We start from the raw sequence: 15,743 nt of genomic DNA, 5'->3' as shown, positions 1-15,743 counted from the left end.
TGTTCTATGGGAGAAACTGTTTGCAAACTATTCATCCAACAGGGGACTAATATTTACGATACACAAGGCTCTCAGATAACTCAACAGGATAACAAATAATCCCATTAAAAAGTGAGCAAAATATATGAATAGACATTTCTTGAAATAAGACATAAAAATGGTCATATAAATAGGTATATAAACATACAAATAGGTATATTAAAAAATGCTCAATGTCACTAATCATCAGAGAAGTGCAAATCAAAACCACAATGAGAGATCATCCTAGCCTAGTCAGAATGGCAATTATTAAAAAGAAAAAAAGTAACAAATGTCAGTGAGAATGCAGAGAAAAGAGATCTCTTATACACTGTCCATGGGAATGTAAGCAAGTACAGCCACTACAGAAAACAGCATGGAGGTTTTTCAAAAAACTAAAGACAGAATTACTAGTGGTTCCAGCCATTCCACTACTGGGTATCTACCCAAAGGAAAATAAATTAATATATCAAAGGGATTTCTATACTTGTATATTTATTGCAGCACTATTCACAATAGCAAAAATATGGAATCAACCTATTTCCATCAATGAATGAATGAATGGATAAAATGTGACTTATACAAAATAGAATACTATTTAGCCCATAACAAACTATAAAATCACGTCATTTGCAGCAACTTGAATGGAACTAGAGATCATTGTTTTAAGTGAAATAAGCCAGGTCCAAAAAGACAAATACTCCATGTTCTCACTTATGTGTGGGTTCTGAAAGATTTGAACAGGTAGAAGTAGAGAGTGGAAAGACTGATAACAGAGGCAGGAGGATGAAGGTAAGTGGGTTAGAGAGTACAAACATACAGTTACATAGAAGGGATAAATTCAATGTTTGATGAATTCAGTGGTAAGATAAATATAGTTCACAAAAATGTCTGGTATTCAGGTGATGGACACCTTAAATACTCTGACTTGATTACAAGGTGTAAACACTTACATTTCATATGTGCCCTATAAATTTGTACAAATAAAAAATAAATTATTGTAGCAGAAAATTAAACTACAGAACACTGCTGAGCAAAATTATTTAAGGCTTAAATGCTGATAGATTAAAAAATTCCATATTGTTAAAATGTTGCTTATCTCCAAATTGACCAATAGAGAAATGTAATCCCAGTTATAATCATAGCATATATTTTTTACAAAATTGGTAAGATATTCTAAAATTTATATAGAAAAGCAAAGGACTTAATTCAAATCAATCTTGAGAAAGAAGAACAATATTAAAATACTTGCATTACTGGACTTCATGACTTTTAAAGGAGACGGTTTAATACTAATGGAAGGATTGACAAATAGATCAGTAGAACAGAATGCAGACCCTAGAATGAAATTCTCATGCACACTTACTTTTTTTCAAATGTAAACAGTAAAAATAATGCATAAATAAAGGAGAAAGAAAAGTCTTTCCACCAACCAAGTGGAACTAACAATACCCATTTAAAAAAATAAAATTCAACTCCCGTATAAACCGTATAAAACTTTAGAGTAAAGCATAGCAGCGTATCTTCTTAACTCAGGGGTACTGTAAAATTTTTTCGGTTTTGCTGTGTGTGTGAAAGTTGTTATAATATTGAGACACAAAGCTTGAGATTTCTATTAGTAGGTTTCAGGATATTAATAGCATTACCTGTCTTGGTCACTATTGTGTTGTCTGACCTTGAGCAACTCAGTATTCTGTGCCTCAGGTTTTGCAGTGTGAAACAGAATAGTAATTTGTAGCCAAGCATGGAGTGGAAAGAAGTGACTGTGTGTGACACCCAAGAATCTGCTGTAGACACAATATATGAGTCCTGTGCTTCTTTCCTTAAAACCATTCAGTAAATTTTCACTTAAATCAGAAAATTACAGGTTGTGGTGAGATAATTACCATAGCTCCTTTAAGACACTTCCCTTCCTTTGATTGCTTTTCTCTTAGTCAAGGATAACAACATATACTCTACCTACATTATGGACTCTTTGTAAAAGTCAAATGTGTCTGGGTAAAAAGAAATTGTGAAATACAGCCTATTGTTAGAGTCATATATGTTTGGATGAAAAGGATGGGAGAGATCAAGTTTCCTTAATTCTCTGTCTCATAGACTTATGTATATGAGGCACTACTGCCCAAGCACGGAGGCTCATGCCTGTAATCCTAACACTTTGGGAGGCTGGGGTGGGCAGATCACTTGAGGTCAAGAGTTCAAGACTAGCCTAGCTAACATGGGGAAACCCTGTCTCTACTAAGAATACAAAAATTAGCTGGGCGTGGTGGTGCATGCCTGTAATCCCAGCTACTTGAGAGGCTGAGGCAGGAGAATTGCTTGAACCCAGAGGCAGAAGTCACAGTGAGCCAAGGTTGCACCACTGTATTCCAGCCTAGGTTACAGTGCAAGACACTGTCTCAAAAATAAAAAAAAAAGAAAAAAAAAAAAGGCACTAGGGAGTGTATCCTATGGCTTGCTTCTTCCAGAGGAGAAAAATAATTTAAGTATCTAGAGTCAGAATTTTGCAAAATTATGCTGGTCAGGAAGGTCAGGTTCTACACAAATCCTCTTTCCTTTAGGTAGCCAGCAACTCTCCTCTGTAGGAAGGAGTTGAGAAGGGAATAATATTTCCCTCCTGCATTTTCAGGGGAGAAATAGTCCCCCTGATTAACAGCAATCTTTACCAATCTTTAATCCAAGATTTACTCTTATTTACTCTTCCCACATTAATGTCAGTGCAGCCACAGACAGCTCTAATAAGGAAGGCTAATGCAACCTCCTTCTTGTTTGAAAATACTAAAATCCACACTATTGCCAAAGAAACCATTTGCATTAAAATTAGTGTCCATTCCATTTAGCACATCCATTATTCAACCGTCACACCCATGCAGATTTTTTCTTGTAACAGATCGTTTTTGAGAAACACTTATTTGCAAGTTGTTGATCAGTTCATTACATTGGATATAAAATATCATGGCAGCAGATATTTAAGCTCCAGGGATTTGCCATCAAGTGAAGAATTCCAAAGTGTACTAAGGCTGTTTCATTCAAGGGTGGCCTATTTGACCAATAAAGAAGAGAAGATGAGATGCATCACTGTTTAAAAGGCAAAGAAAGTTGCTCTTCTAAATGATATTGTCTTAAAGCACAAATTGTACTGAGTTAATTTTACAGGTGCTTATTTAATTTATTTATCCGTTTTAATTTAAGTATCTCAAAGGAATTTACTTGTAACCGTTAACACCCAACAGTGATATTTTTTCTGTCATTGCTGTTTCAAGAGCTGCAGATGACAATCACGTATATGACTTTTGAAAAAATTAGTCATTTTTAGGCTTAAAAGTGCCACCAACATCTATGCCTAATGTCCACTCTCAGAACAAAAGTGGACTGATGGGTTTCAGTGATTCATTTGATTCATGAAGTCTTTTCGTACATCAGGTATTCAAAGAAGAGGGCACAGTGAAATGACTGATATAAATAATACTGACTCTTTTTCAGATTTTTTAAAAATGGGTTGATTTGCTTCATGATAATAAACTTCATTTTAATTTCTACTCTTAATCACTGAGTTTACAAACTCTTTCATTCATCTATCTATTGAGCTATTCATTATGGCAACATTAATGAGTGCTGCATATACTAAGTTATTGTGTCAAAAAATGGGTATTTAAAAATTGGTAAGACATAACCCCTGTCCCCAAGAAGCTCATATTCTAACTGGGAAGACGACAAATAACTAGTTCACTGCATTACAATATGAGATTTATAAATTTCATGTGACATTTTAAATTTTTCTAAATGTCATGAGGCAGCGAAGGAAGGAATTATTAGTCTCATTTTATAAATGTATAGCACACTGAGGCCCAAGGATGTGACTTCTCCAAAGTCACACAGCTAGTTACAAGCTGAAACTGGCAGAACTCAGGCCTTTTTCTGTCAAAGCCCACTGTCTATATTTAGTGATTATGCCTACTGCTTTAGTTAACTTTGAATATCTACTTTGTGCTTAAAAAAGAATCCAAATCACTTTTGCTTCAAGAAAAAAGCTGACTTTCCTAATTGCAAGTTTAACCAAGTACTAGAGTACATATGCCTTGTGCATAGATCATTACCAATTAAAGTTTGTAGAAGCAGCTGATGTAGCTAATCTTGCAGGGAGTAATATGGTAAAATTGAAGCTACGTTGCTCACGTACATGCCTAAAAATTAGCCAGTTTGTCTGGAAGGAGCAGATCCCACAAGGACGTATAGAGCATTAAATTTTAGACAGAATTTCTCATACTCTCAGTTGGGTGAAAATGCTCTTGGTCCAACCTCTAGAACAAAGATTGGCAAGCTAAATCCTTCAGTGCAAATTCAGCCCACCTCAACTTTTATAAATAAACTCTATTTATACACCATGACCATTCTTTTACAAATTTCCTATGACTGCTTTCACACTTCAATAACAGTGTTGACTGGTTGTAATAGAAACTGGCCTGCAAAACCTAAAATATTTACTGTCTGGTCTATTACAGAAAATCTTTGTCAAGCCTCTCTCTAAAAAAAGTTTTTTTCAACCTTTCACACTACACAAATGGGAACAAACTGTTGCATACTTTCGAGAAAGAAACGTGAACATCTGTATTAAGAAAGTTTAACAAAAATGCGGTCGTATTCCTTAATGTAGTAATTCCTCTTCTGTACAACATGGCACTAGTTGACCAGCAATGGAGTGGATTAAATTATTGCTGAGCTCTTACTACATACAAGGCGTGGTACTGAACACTTTACAGATGTAATCTCATTGTAGTATCACAACGCTGTAAAATAGTATAATTATTATTCCCATATTACCAAAGCAGAAACTATTTTGAGGAGTTTAATTTCCCAAAATCACACCACTAGTAAATTATGGACTACTTTGATACCCTGATTCTAAAGCCAAATGATCTGAAACACTATGTTGTACTGTCAATGACGATAAAGAGGAAGTGTAATGGTTAGTGGTTATCTATAGCTGTGTAACAGACAACCTAAATTTAATGGTTTAAACAATCATTTTATTTTTCTCATGATTTTATAGTTTAGGAATTTGAACAGAGCATAGTGGAAATGGTTCAACTATGCTCTACAAAGACTCAGGCTTTCAGCTGGGTTGTCTCTAATAGCTGGAGATGTCTGGGAAAGCTACATTGACAAAGTATGTCTGGGGTCTTGGTTCTGGCCTTTGGCTTGGTTCTGTGGTTTTAATCCATTTTTTTGTGTTGAGGCTAAAGTGTCCATGATGGCATCAATCACTTGTCTAATACCTGAGCTGTGGTTGCTGGGACAACTGGGGCTAGCTGAGCATCTTCCTCTTTCCACACAGCCTCTCCACATGGTTATCTTGAGCTAATGTGGCAGTTGCAAGGTATTCAGATTTCTTACATGGCTTCTGGGTTCCCTGAAAGGGAGTGTTTCAAGTGACAGTAAGTGGAATCTGCCACGTTTTTAAAGTTTGTGTCCAGACACAATCTTTAAAGGTACAGCATTACTTCCACAGTAGTCTACTGATCAAAGCAGTCACAGAGCCCACTTCGATTCAAGGCATATGGGGAGTAGAGCTGACAAATTAGCAATCATCTTTATTCTGCAGTAGGGGTTTCCAGAGCAAGTAAGTTTTGGAAACATTGATTAGATTATTGCCACTAGATTCACAATATATACTTATCTATTAAAGACTAATTTCCAGGATGAACAGAGCTGTTTTTCAAATACATTTAACCATATGACCTTAGTTTTGCATTACAACTGTTAATGTCCCTCAGCATTGACTTTATGAAATATTTTTCTAAGGAAAATATTTATTAAATTTTCTAAGAAAAAATATTTCCTTAGAAATGAGATACAGTTTTGTACACAGAGGTCTTCTTTGCACTATTTGTAATATGGTAATGTAGCACACATCTCAGTGTTGAATATCCAATATTAGAGAAATCATTAGGTAAATAATGTTTCAATAATAGGATATTACATAGGCATTAAAATTATGTTTACAATGTTCCCAGCTAAGATTATATTTACATGGTAAAATGCTTATGCTATATTTTGATTTCATTTTGCTTTTCTCTTAGCTTTTTATTTTGAAATAGATATAGGTTCACATGCATTGTAAGAAATACTACAGAGTTTCAATACATGCTTTACCCAGTTCCCTCCATGTCAACAACCTGTAAAACTATACTATAATATTACCACCAAGAAATTGACATTAACGCAATCTACAGACATTCAGATTTCCCCAGTTCTACGTGTACTCGCTGTGTGTGTGTGTGTGTGTGTTTATTTTCATATAGCTTTGTAACATGAATCTATATTCACGTGAAGACCAGCACAGTCATGGTACAGAACCGTTTCATTGTAAATATCCCTCCTGCTACCCTTTTATAGAAACAGCACCTCCTTATCCCACATCTCCTGGCAGCCAGTGATGTGCTTTACATTTCTATAATTTATTTAATGAATACTATATAAAAACATACAATAGGTAATCTTTTAAGATTGGCTTTTGTAACTTAGCTTGATACAATAGATTTTGTATCAAGTTTTTGCATGTATAATAATTCTTCCTTTTTATTGCTGAATGGTGTTCTATGGAAGCATTTGTTTGACTTTTTGTAATTGAAAGACACTGGGACTGTTTAAAGCTTAGGGTTATTACAAATAAAGTTTCTGTGAACATTCATGTAAAGGCTTTTATTTAAATTTAAGTTTGCATTTCTCTGAGATAAATATCCATGACCGGAATTGCTGATTTGCATGGCTGCAATTTTAAGGGAAACAAAATGACAGAATTTTATATGAAAACTATGTAAAAATACATAACTAAATACTGGAAGCAAGTATATTCTGAATATTAGCAGGGGTTACTGCTTGCTGATAGAATTATGAATAATTTTAAAATCTCTTTATATTCCCCTGAAATTCCAAATTTTTCCTAAAGACTTAATGAATTGTCAAAAAAAAAAAAAAAAAAAAAGAGAAAGAAATGCATGTAGGAATGAAAGAAAAAATAACTGAAATAAAATAATTTACTATTTCTGAGTAATGAGATTAGATCATTTCATTTATTTATTTATTTATTATTTATTATTATTGTTTTTGAGACAGAGTCTCACCCTGTCACCCAGGCTGGAGTGCAGTGCTGCGATACTGGCTCACTGCAACCTCTACCTCCAGAGTTGAAGCGATTCTACTGCCTCAGCCTTCTAAGTAGCTTAGATTACAGATGCCTGCCACCATGCCCAGCTAATATTTGTATTTTTGGTAGAGACAGGGTTTCCCCATGTTGGCTAGGCTGGTCTCAAAGTCCTGACCTCAAGTGATCCTCCTGCCTCAACCTCCCAAAGTGCTGAGATTATAAGCCTGAGCCACCATGCCCACCCTTAATCTTCTTGAAACCTTTAAGAATTTTCCAAAATGTTTTCAATGAAAATTGATTACTCTGAAAATTAGGATAATATGTTATCTGTTTTAAATGTTGAAATTTTTCTTGTGTAACATATTTATATACTAGTATCCATTTTTTCTATAGATTATATCTGTTGGCAGCAATTTTCAGAATCTCATACATTGACAAATGCTTCTTTTATTTTCTGTTGTATCCTAAAGACCATTTCTGTACAAAATCCACTACTACGTTTTTCTGTTTCAGTAGACATCATCTAGTGGTATGCATTACTCTTCTCCTGAATTCACCACATCAAGCCAGCAGTAATCTTTGGCACTCTGGAAAATTAATTAAAGTTGTTGGGTCTAAGCTTTCACACTTAACATTGATTAACAATTTTGAATCTTTCCAAAAATGACAGTGGTAAACAATATTTCAACAGAGTGATGCCCTGTGTCTTATGGAGTATATTAAACTAAAAAATAAATTTAGCAGCCAATAACATCGCTTTGAGCCTTTTTCAGTGTAATTCCCACTTCTCTGTTTCTTTTTGTTACCACATGAATGGGTCAGCCCTTTCACTCAGTAATCTATAACCAAACCATCTAGTGACTCATACCAATTTGATAGTTGCCTTAAAATAAAAATTTATAAAGTTTTGATGTTCCCTAGGTAAGTTTCTATAGTTGAGTATTTGTTTGTTTGTATGGTTTTTGAGATGTAGTCTCCCTCTGTTGCCCAGGCTGGAATGCAATGGTGCAATCTCTGCTCACTGCAACCTTCGCGTCCTGGGTTAAAGTAATTCTCCTGCCTCAGCCTCCTGAGTAGCTGGGATTATAGGTACCCACCAGCATGCCTGGCTAATTTTTGTATTTTTTAGTAGAGACAAGGTTTCTCCATGTTGACCAGGTCGGTCTTGAACTCCTGACTTCAGGTGATCCACCTGTCTCAGCCTCCCAAAGTGCTGGGATGACAGGCAGGAGCCACTGCTACTAGCCTACAGTTGAGTTTTTATCATACAAATAGAATATTACCTACCAGTGATGTTAAATTCTAAAACACATCTTTGCTGACTCTTCAACACTGTGACTTCTCTTAGCTTCCAACTACCTGAGTAGACAGAATTAATTCAAGTTAATTTTAAATAAAAAGTATATTGAACATGGGCAATTTTTCTTCTAGAAAAAAAAGTTGAGCTTATGAGAATTTAGTCTTGGAAGGAATTTACTGGTATTGATTCATTAATCCTTGTCAGAGGAGCCTAGGCTCACCTCTCCTTTGTAGCTAATGGAAGAGATGAACAGTACAGTGAAGGGCTAAGGAGAATTAAGTGGCTTTGACAGGACATAAGAAAATCAATCTTTCTGAATTTATAATTTCTAATTCCCATATTGTCTTAGTCTGTTTTGTGCTGCTATAACAGAACAACACTGGGGAATTTATAAAGAACAGCTGTTTATTTGGTTCACAGTTCTGATGTTCGTGATCCAGGGTCTCCATCTGGTGAGGGCCTTCTTGCTGCATCATCCCACGGCAGAAAGCGGAAGGGTAAGAAAGTATGTGTGTGAGAGAGAGAGGTGGAAAAACTCACTCTTTTATCAGGAACCCACTCCCACAACAACTAACCCACATCCCTTGATAATGTCATTAATTTATTCATGAAGGCCCTCATAACTTAATCACCTCTTAAAATTCCCGTATCTTAATGCTGTCAAAATGACAATTAAATTTCAACAGGAGTTTTGGAGGGGGCATTCAAACCATAGCACATGTTCATGTTCAGATAACCTGGTCTTTAAGGGAAAGTGAGAAGAGAATAACCTCCTATCATATTTATGACATATGCTTAGAAGAAGCAACAGTGAAGTGGGGTTAGTTTCAATTTTTATTCCGTCATTAACCTCTGTGCAAAGAGACCATTACTACCATTAAACACTCATTGGGCCAAAGTGTAGTGGAGTTGAAAGGGAAGGTAAATTACGTCTTCAAGGCTCTGCTAAATCAGTTCTCTAGCTGATTCTATAAGTGGCAATTTAAAATTCTTTCAAAACTGGGCTGTATCTCTTCCATCTTATGGCTCCAGGGCTCAATGTATAATTCCAGAGGCCGAAAGCTAAGAATTTTGCCATATTCAGACATGAATTATTTCTTCCCTGGTGTTTTTACCAAGAAACATTGCAAGTAAGGAAGCAAACAGCTAATGCTTATGTAAAACTTCTAGTCGGCGCAGGCTAAAGCTAATCACACCAATGAGTAACTTTATACTCCCAAATTCCAAATCCCATTTCAAATATGCATTCCCAAGGAAGATGGGGTTGGCTTATGCATGCAAAACTGTTAGAACGGTCAAATCAATGGTTCCACCAGCATAGTGAATACTTTTCTTCCTCCCTCCCTTTAGCACCTTGTCAGTATGTGTGATGCACTACACTCGGTGTTGTGGCCAAGATGATACGTAAACACATTATCTAAAGGGAGAGTCATATTTCACATTTGCTGCTCCCAGGAACCCAGTATCTAGTTCACGTCCTGATTCCAGATTGGATATTCCTCTGGGAGTGACTCCTTTTCTATTTTTGGACCTGTGCTTTGCTCCTACTCCACACCCAGTCCTGGGATGGAGCATGTGGCCTAGACCCAAACCAATCAGTGTACGCCACTACTTTGGGCCGTGATGCATTCAGTAATAGACACAAGCTTCAGTTAGAGCCCATGAGAAGCCAGGAGATTCTCATGGGATCTTGAAAAAGATACTTTTTCTCTTTCCATTAGAAGTGAACCAGAGACAAAGGCAGGAGCCGTAACATGTCTTATAAGCAGTAGAACTGAGAATGAAGTAAATGTTGAGGATGTAGTCAAAGAAATGGAGAACAAAATCTCATTGCGTTGACATCATGTGGACCTTGGATCAAACCATTTCTAATGGAGAACTTGCCAAGATTGTTCAGTTTTATGAGCTGGTAGTTCTTGTTTAGTTGAGTTTTTATTTCTCCCCAATCCTTTTTTATTTAGGATTTCTATTATTTATGTAAGAATCTTGGATAATACACATAAGAACAAAGAGGCCATATGGCAAGTGCCGTAACAGGCATAGAGGCTAAGTAAAGCAAAACTTCAGAGGCGAGAAGGATTCCTTCCCCCCAGGACTTGGGTAAGAAGGGGCAGTGGCTAACAGGACAGGATGATATTAGTCCCTTATGGGTCTGCCACCCCTGCATTCATCTAAACTTTAAAACTGTGTTGATTTCAAGCAAATAATTTCCACATTTTAAGGATCTAGTTACAGAGTGTCAATCAGTCAGAAGGGAAAACATTTCTAATGCGTAAAATTCCATCCATCTAAAAATTTACCGTAAGTACCTGCTACGCTTTTTATTTATATTTTTTACACTGTGTTTAGAGCTAAGATTGTAACAGAAGAAAAAAAAAGCAAGATCTCTATAGAGGCTTTTTTCCCCAACCAAAGGCTATTCCTCTTATTCTAGAATTTCTTCTGGGAAGGTTTTTCCTCCCCTTCACTGGGCTCCAGTGATTATATGGGGCTGACTACATGCCCATTAGGTCTGGGGTGAGCACATAACTGAGGCTGCCTACCCTGAGACATATGTAGGAGTGGCTAGGAAAAGGCTGTGTATTTTCCACTGCATTTGTTGCTGTGAGAAGATGAGCACAGCCCCCTAACACAAGGTATGAGCCTACCTGGAAACAGCAGAGGGAAGCAGATCTGAGAGAGGGAGACTGAACCCTGATGGCAACGTGTAAGCCCCCAGACACAGCTGTCCCTGACCTATCCCTGGACTTCAGGTTACATAAGCAAATAAATATCTTTATAGGGCTCAGAGTCTTGACTTATTCAATACCATCTTCATATGTCAATATTTGTAGAATGCCTATTATGTTTATGGTATTAAAGTCTCCCTACAGGTAGCCTATTAATCGGGGAGATAAGTTTCACAAACATGGAAGAATTAGAGAATATAATGATGGCTGTTTCAGAGAAGGCGAACATCAATGTGGGCCAAAGGCTTTTGAAAGGAAGGGGAACTTGAGTTGAAAATATGAATTATATATAACCCACACTTCATTTTTTCATGAAATATATCAGCAGAGCATATTGGGACCTTTTATTCACAGCAAAACTGACACACATCTGCTCAAATAAATTGATGTTCCAATCTCAAGTGACTCATTTGGCAGGAAAAACAATTTCATTTCTTGTTATAAATAGAAGGAGTAAAAGAACACACAAGAAAATGAGGTTGTGGCAAAGACATTTTAAAAGCATATTAAGATGGACAGTGATAGTATATGGTAATTGCCATGGTGGTATGGTGGTAGTTGGAGGAGGAGGAGGAGTAATGGTAATAGGATGATGGTAATGGTCATAATAGTGGTAGTAATGTGGTGGTATTGATACTGGTGACAGTAGTAATCATAATGTCCTGATTATTTAGTTCTCATTATCTGGTGGCTTTGCTAAGTGATATATAGACATTTTCTTATATAACCCTCAGAAAAGCCCTAGGAAGTGAATATCACTAATATCTTCATTCTGGATAGGAGGCCCAAGACTGAGATGCTGGGGTTTAATCTCAAAACTTGTGTATTTCACCACTTACTCTTCTGTTCCATTTCTAACTCTAAAAAGTTACCGTCTAGTGTATGCAGAGAGTTATAAGGGTGCAAAAATATTTCAGACCTCAACTTGGATATGGCTTCTAAAGGCCGCATCAGAGGCAACGACTGAACCAGCTATCACTTAGGGCCCCACAGTCACTGCGAGTGGCCTTGTGCGGGGCGGGGGGATCACACTAGTAAGAAACAGGTCAGTTTCCTCTGCAGAATTGGTTTTCAATAATACTCCATGAGAATTGTTTATGCAAAAGAATTTTGAGTAACAAATGCTAGAGAAATGATGCATTACTGTTTGTTTGTTTTTGTCCTTAAATCTGAATACTTTCTGGTGTGCAGCTTATGTGTTTTACTTGGTAAATACACATTGGGTAGGAAAATGATGTTTTGAAAACACCTCTCACCAAACCATGTTTATCAAATATAATCAAATTGAGTCTATTTTACTTTATTTTGGACCTCCTGCTTATTTAGATTCTTCCATTTAGCAGTGATTTTTAGATTCTGAATCCAGTTCTAGTATGTGACATAAAATTAGAGTGTTTATTAAGTTGGATTTGTAATTATTCAACTATCCCTGTGGTTGTCTCTGGAAATCAGTTTTAATATTAAATGTCATTAATGAGACTTGGGTCTAGGAATCTGTTTTACTCTATTTTCTCCCTAGACTGGTGATGGCTGAATTTTTCCTGCTGACTAACACTCTCTATCAGCCACCCCTCTATATAGTTATATCACCTCCACGATGTGGAAAACCTATTTCTAAATTAGACACCCTATTTTAAGCCAAGATATCAGAGGAATCCAATAGGAGAGACCATTAAAGGCAATGAAAACAATCTGATCAGAGACAGAAGTGAGAAAGTTCCTGGCTCTGTGGCTCCCTGATTATTGGCTGTATATGACTTTGAGTAACATAGCTAGATCCTCTAAGCTTCAGCTTTCATTTCTGCAGAATGAGAAGTGGAGCTCTGAGGGTTGCTATGAGGAGTAAATAAAATTATGCCTGGCACACCTTAAGTGATTAGTGAAGGCTACTTGCTGTCATCATCATCATCATCATCATCGTCATCATCAACATCATCATCCTCATTTTAATTTCAGGAGCACGGAGATGGGAATAGTTCCCACCATCAACTAAGACAAAGATGCTGCCCTTGCTTCTGCTGAGGCACCTGAAAGCCAGAGCCAGCTGATGACTCAGTCACTGTGCCTGCAACAAAATCCTAAGTGAGCAGAGAAGAAAGTGACTGGAGAAATGACAAATATTAGCTATAGGGGAAGAGGCCCACATTTGCATGAATAACAATTAACAACAGGGCAATTAGAACAACAGACAGGAAAATGACCCTGCTGTTCTGTAGGGTGCGATGTCATGTGTTCTTGTCAGTGTTTCCTGGGAGGATTTTAAACTCCCAGCAGACACCGTATATGCTTTTTTGAAAGCAGATCAAGGATAAGTAATGAATAAATAGATAAATAAATAGTATTTTGGGTACAGTGCCCAGCAAACAAGTGCTATGCCAATATCTTTTAATTTTTTTAAAGACTATTGCTGATGAAATGGAATGGAAAAGGAGAACATCTTAATTAATTAGGAAGATGCTTTTGACTGAATGGTGTCCCTCCAAAATTCATATATTGAAATCCTAACCCCCAAGGTTATGATGTTTAGCAATATGACCTTTGGGAGATAATTAGTTCAAGAAGATAGGACCTTCATGATGGAATTAATGTCCTTATAAAAAGAAACAGCAGAGAGCTTCCTTCCCAGACCTGTCAAGTGAGCATGGAGCAAGAAGGTGACCTCACCAGAAACTGACCATGCTGGCACCTTGAGCTTGGACTCTAGCTAGCTTCCAGAACCGTGATAAAATAAATTTCTGTTGTTTCAGCCATTCAGTCTATGATATTTTGTTATGGCAGCCGGGGCTAAGTGAGAGGGTTCTTTGCAGTCACTGATGATAGACACATTCCCTTAGGTGGGACAACGGAAAATGGATCCTGAGACCAAGGTGGTGGCCAGAGCCAGAGCAGTGGACTCCAGCTGGGCCCTACAGCAACACAGCTGAAAAGTCAGTCCCACTGCATCAGAATTACCCAGGATGAGTGTGAAGACTCCAGATTTTAAACACGTTTCCCAGTTGTTTCTGACAAGTAGCTGTGTGTGAGACCCAAGGGTTAAGTGGAACGAGTCATTCAGCTTTGGATTGAAACTGAATGACTAAAAAACCCAGATTTTACAAACAGACATTGCCAGGCATGAAGGCTCAGTTCATCCACTTTCTCCAAGAGACTTTATTTCTTCATATTGTAGAAAAGAGGTAATAGTGATGCTAACATTTGTTGAGGCCTGGCATCTTCTAGTCACTGTGTGTCTATCATACATTATTTCATTTAATTCTCACACCAAATTTTGGTTTTTAAATGAGGAAAATAAGACAGAGCGAATCTAAATGCTTACTGAAAATTCCAAAGCTGCTAAATGGCAGAGTTAGATGCAAATGCAGGCTTATTAGACGCCAGAGCTGCAGTTTCTGTGAGGGTTAGTTGTGTGAATTTTCAAGTGCTAAGCATGGTACTTGGTGTATAGCACTTGTTCAATAAATTGTTGTAGTTGTTGTTACCATTGTTGACTATCAATTATCTTTCTCATTGTTATTTAGGACAGACTTGGGGTTAGTGTGGATTTTATTGCAGGCTCTCATGGATTACTCGTGTGGCCTTACACCGTGGCCAAGGGCTTTCCAGAAAAAGTTTTTTCAACTTGTCCCCAGATGGAAACTAACCCTCATAAGAGATAACAGAGCAGTTAATTAAGCTATCTGATTTTGGAATCCAAAGGCCTGGGTTCAAATCTTGACTCTACCAGCCACTAGCTGTGTGATTTGGTCAAATGGCTTAACTCCTCTATGCCTGTTTTTTTTTCATCAAAAAAAAGTACGCTTAATAAAAATTCCTCCCTCAGAAAGTGGCTCTAGGAATTAAATAATTCTGGTAAAACAGCTAGTTGGGTGCCTGATAAGTACTCAATATGCAGTAGTTACCACTAATATTTTTTATTATCTTTCAGGAAACGTCTTTGACCTCTGTTACACAGCGGCTGACCCTGTGGCACAGGTGAGAACGTTTTAGGCTATAAGCCATCAAAGTCTGCCTTTGATTCTATTCTAGAATAAGAGAAAGTCTGAAACACAATTCACATGACCTTAGGTTATACAGCATAGCCCCCTAAACTTAGGCAGGATGGCACCCAAGGAAGGCCAAAGCATGTGCTCTGCTCCCTCACCCAGATAGCTGTTTCAACATTGAAGATCCATTTAGGGCCTGTCTCTTCCACAGCAAATCTACACTCACTGTTCAGCTGGCATTGAATCAGATTCTTGCCATATTTGTGAATAATGAACGAACTTCAAATACTACGTAATGGTCTCCTACACATAGGCACATCTCACTGAACAGACATGTGCTCTAGAGAATTTGAAGCTGTAGCAGTCTATGAATTGAACCAGAAAAATAATAGCTGAAATCGCACAGAAGCCGTGAGCTGCCATCATCTGGGGTTCCAGGTTTTTCCATCTTTAACTTTTATAGCTTGAAACATAAAGCTATTGATTAATAACGTATTAATAACTGCCACCATTTACTGGGAATTTACTACGTAGCAGGCAGCTGCTAAGTCCTACACACACACACA

The 15,743-nt window shown here is 37.2% G+C and overlaps 1 long non-coding RNA gene across 1 annotated transcript in view; it reads left to right on the top strand.

The window, feature by feature from the left end:
• LOC144581002 (uncharacterized) overlaps positions 1-15,743 on the top strand; it is a 71,259-nt gene that overhangs the window by 53,104 nt on the left and 2,412 nt on the right. The window contains exons 2-3 of the long non-coding RNA XR_013531453.1: positions 8,886-8,962; positions 15,120-15,166. This is a non-coding gene — a long non-coding RNA (uncharacterized LOC144581002). The remainder of the gene's footprint in view (positions 1-8,885; positions 8,963-15,119; positions 15,167-15,743) is intronic.

The sequence above is a fragment of the Callithrix jacchus genome, chromosome 2, assembly GCF_049354715.1.
Source record: "Callithrix jacchus isolate 240 chromosome 2, calJac240_pri, whole genome shotgun sequence".
Classification (NCBI taxonomy): Eukaryota; Metazoa; Chordata; class Mammalia; order Primates; family Cebidae; genus Callithrix; species Callithrix jacchus.
This window is presented reverse-complemented; position numbering and strand designations above follow the sequence as displayed.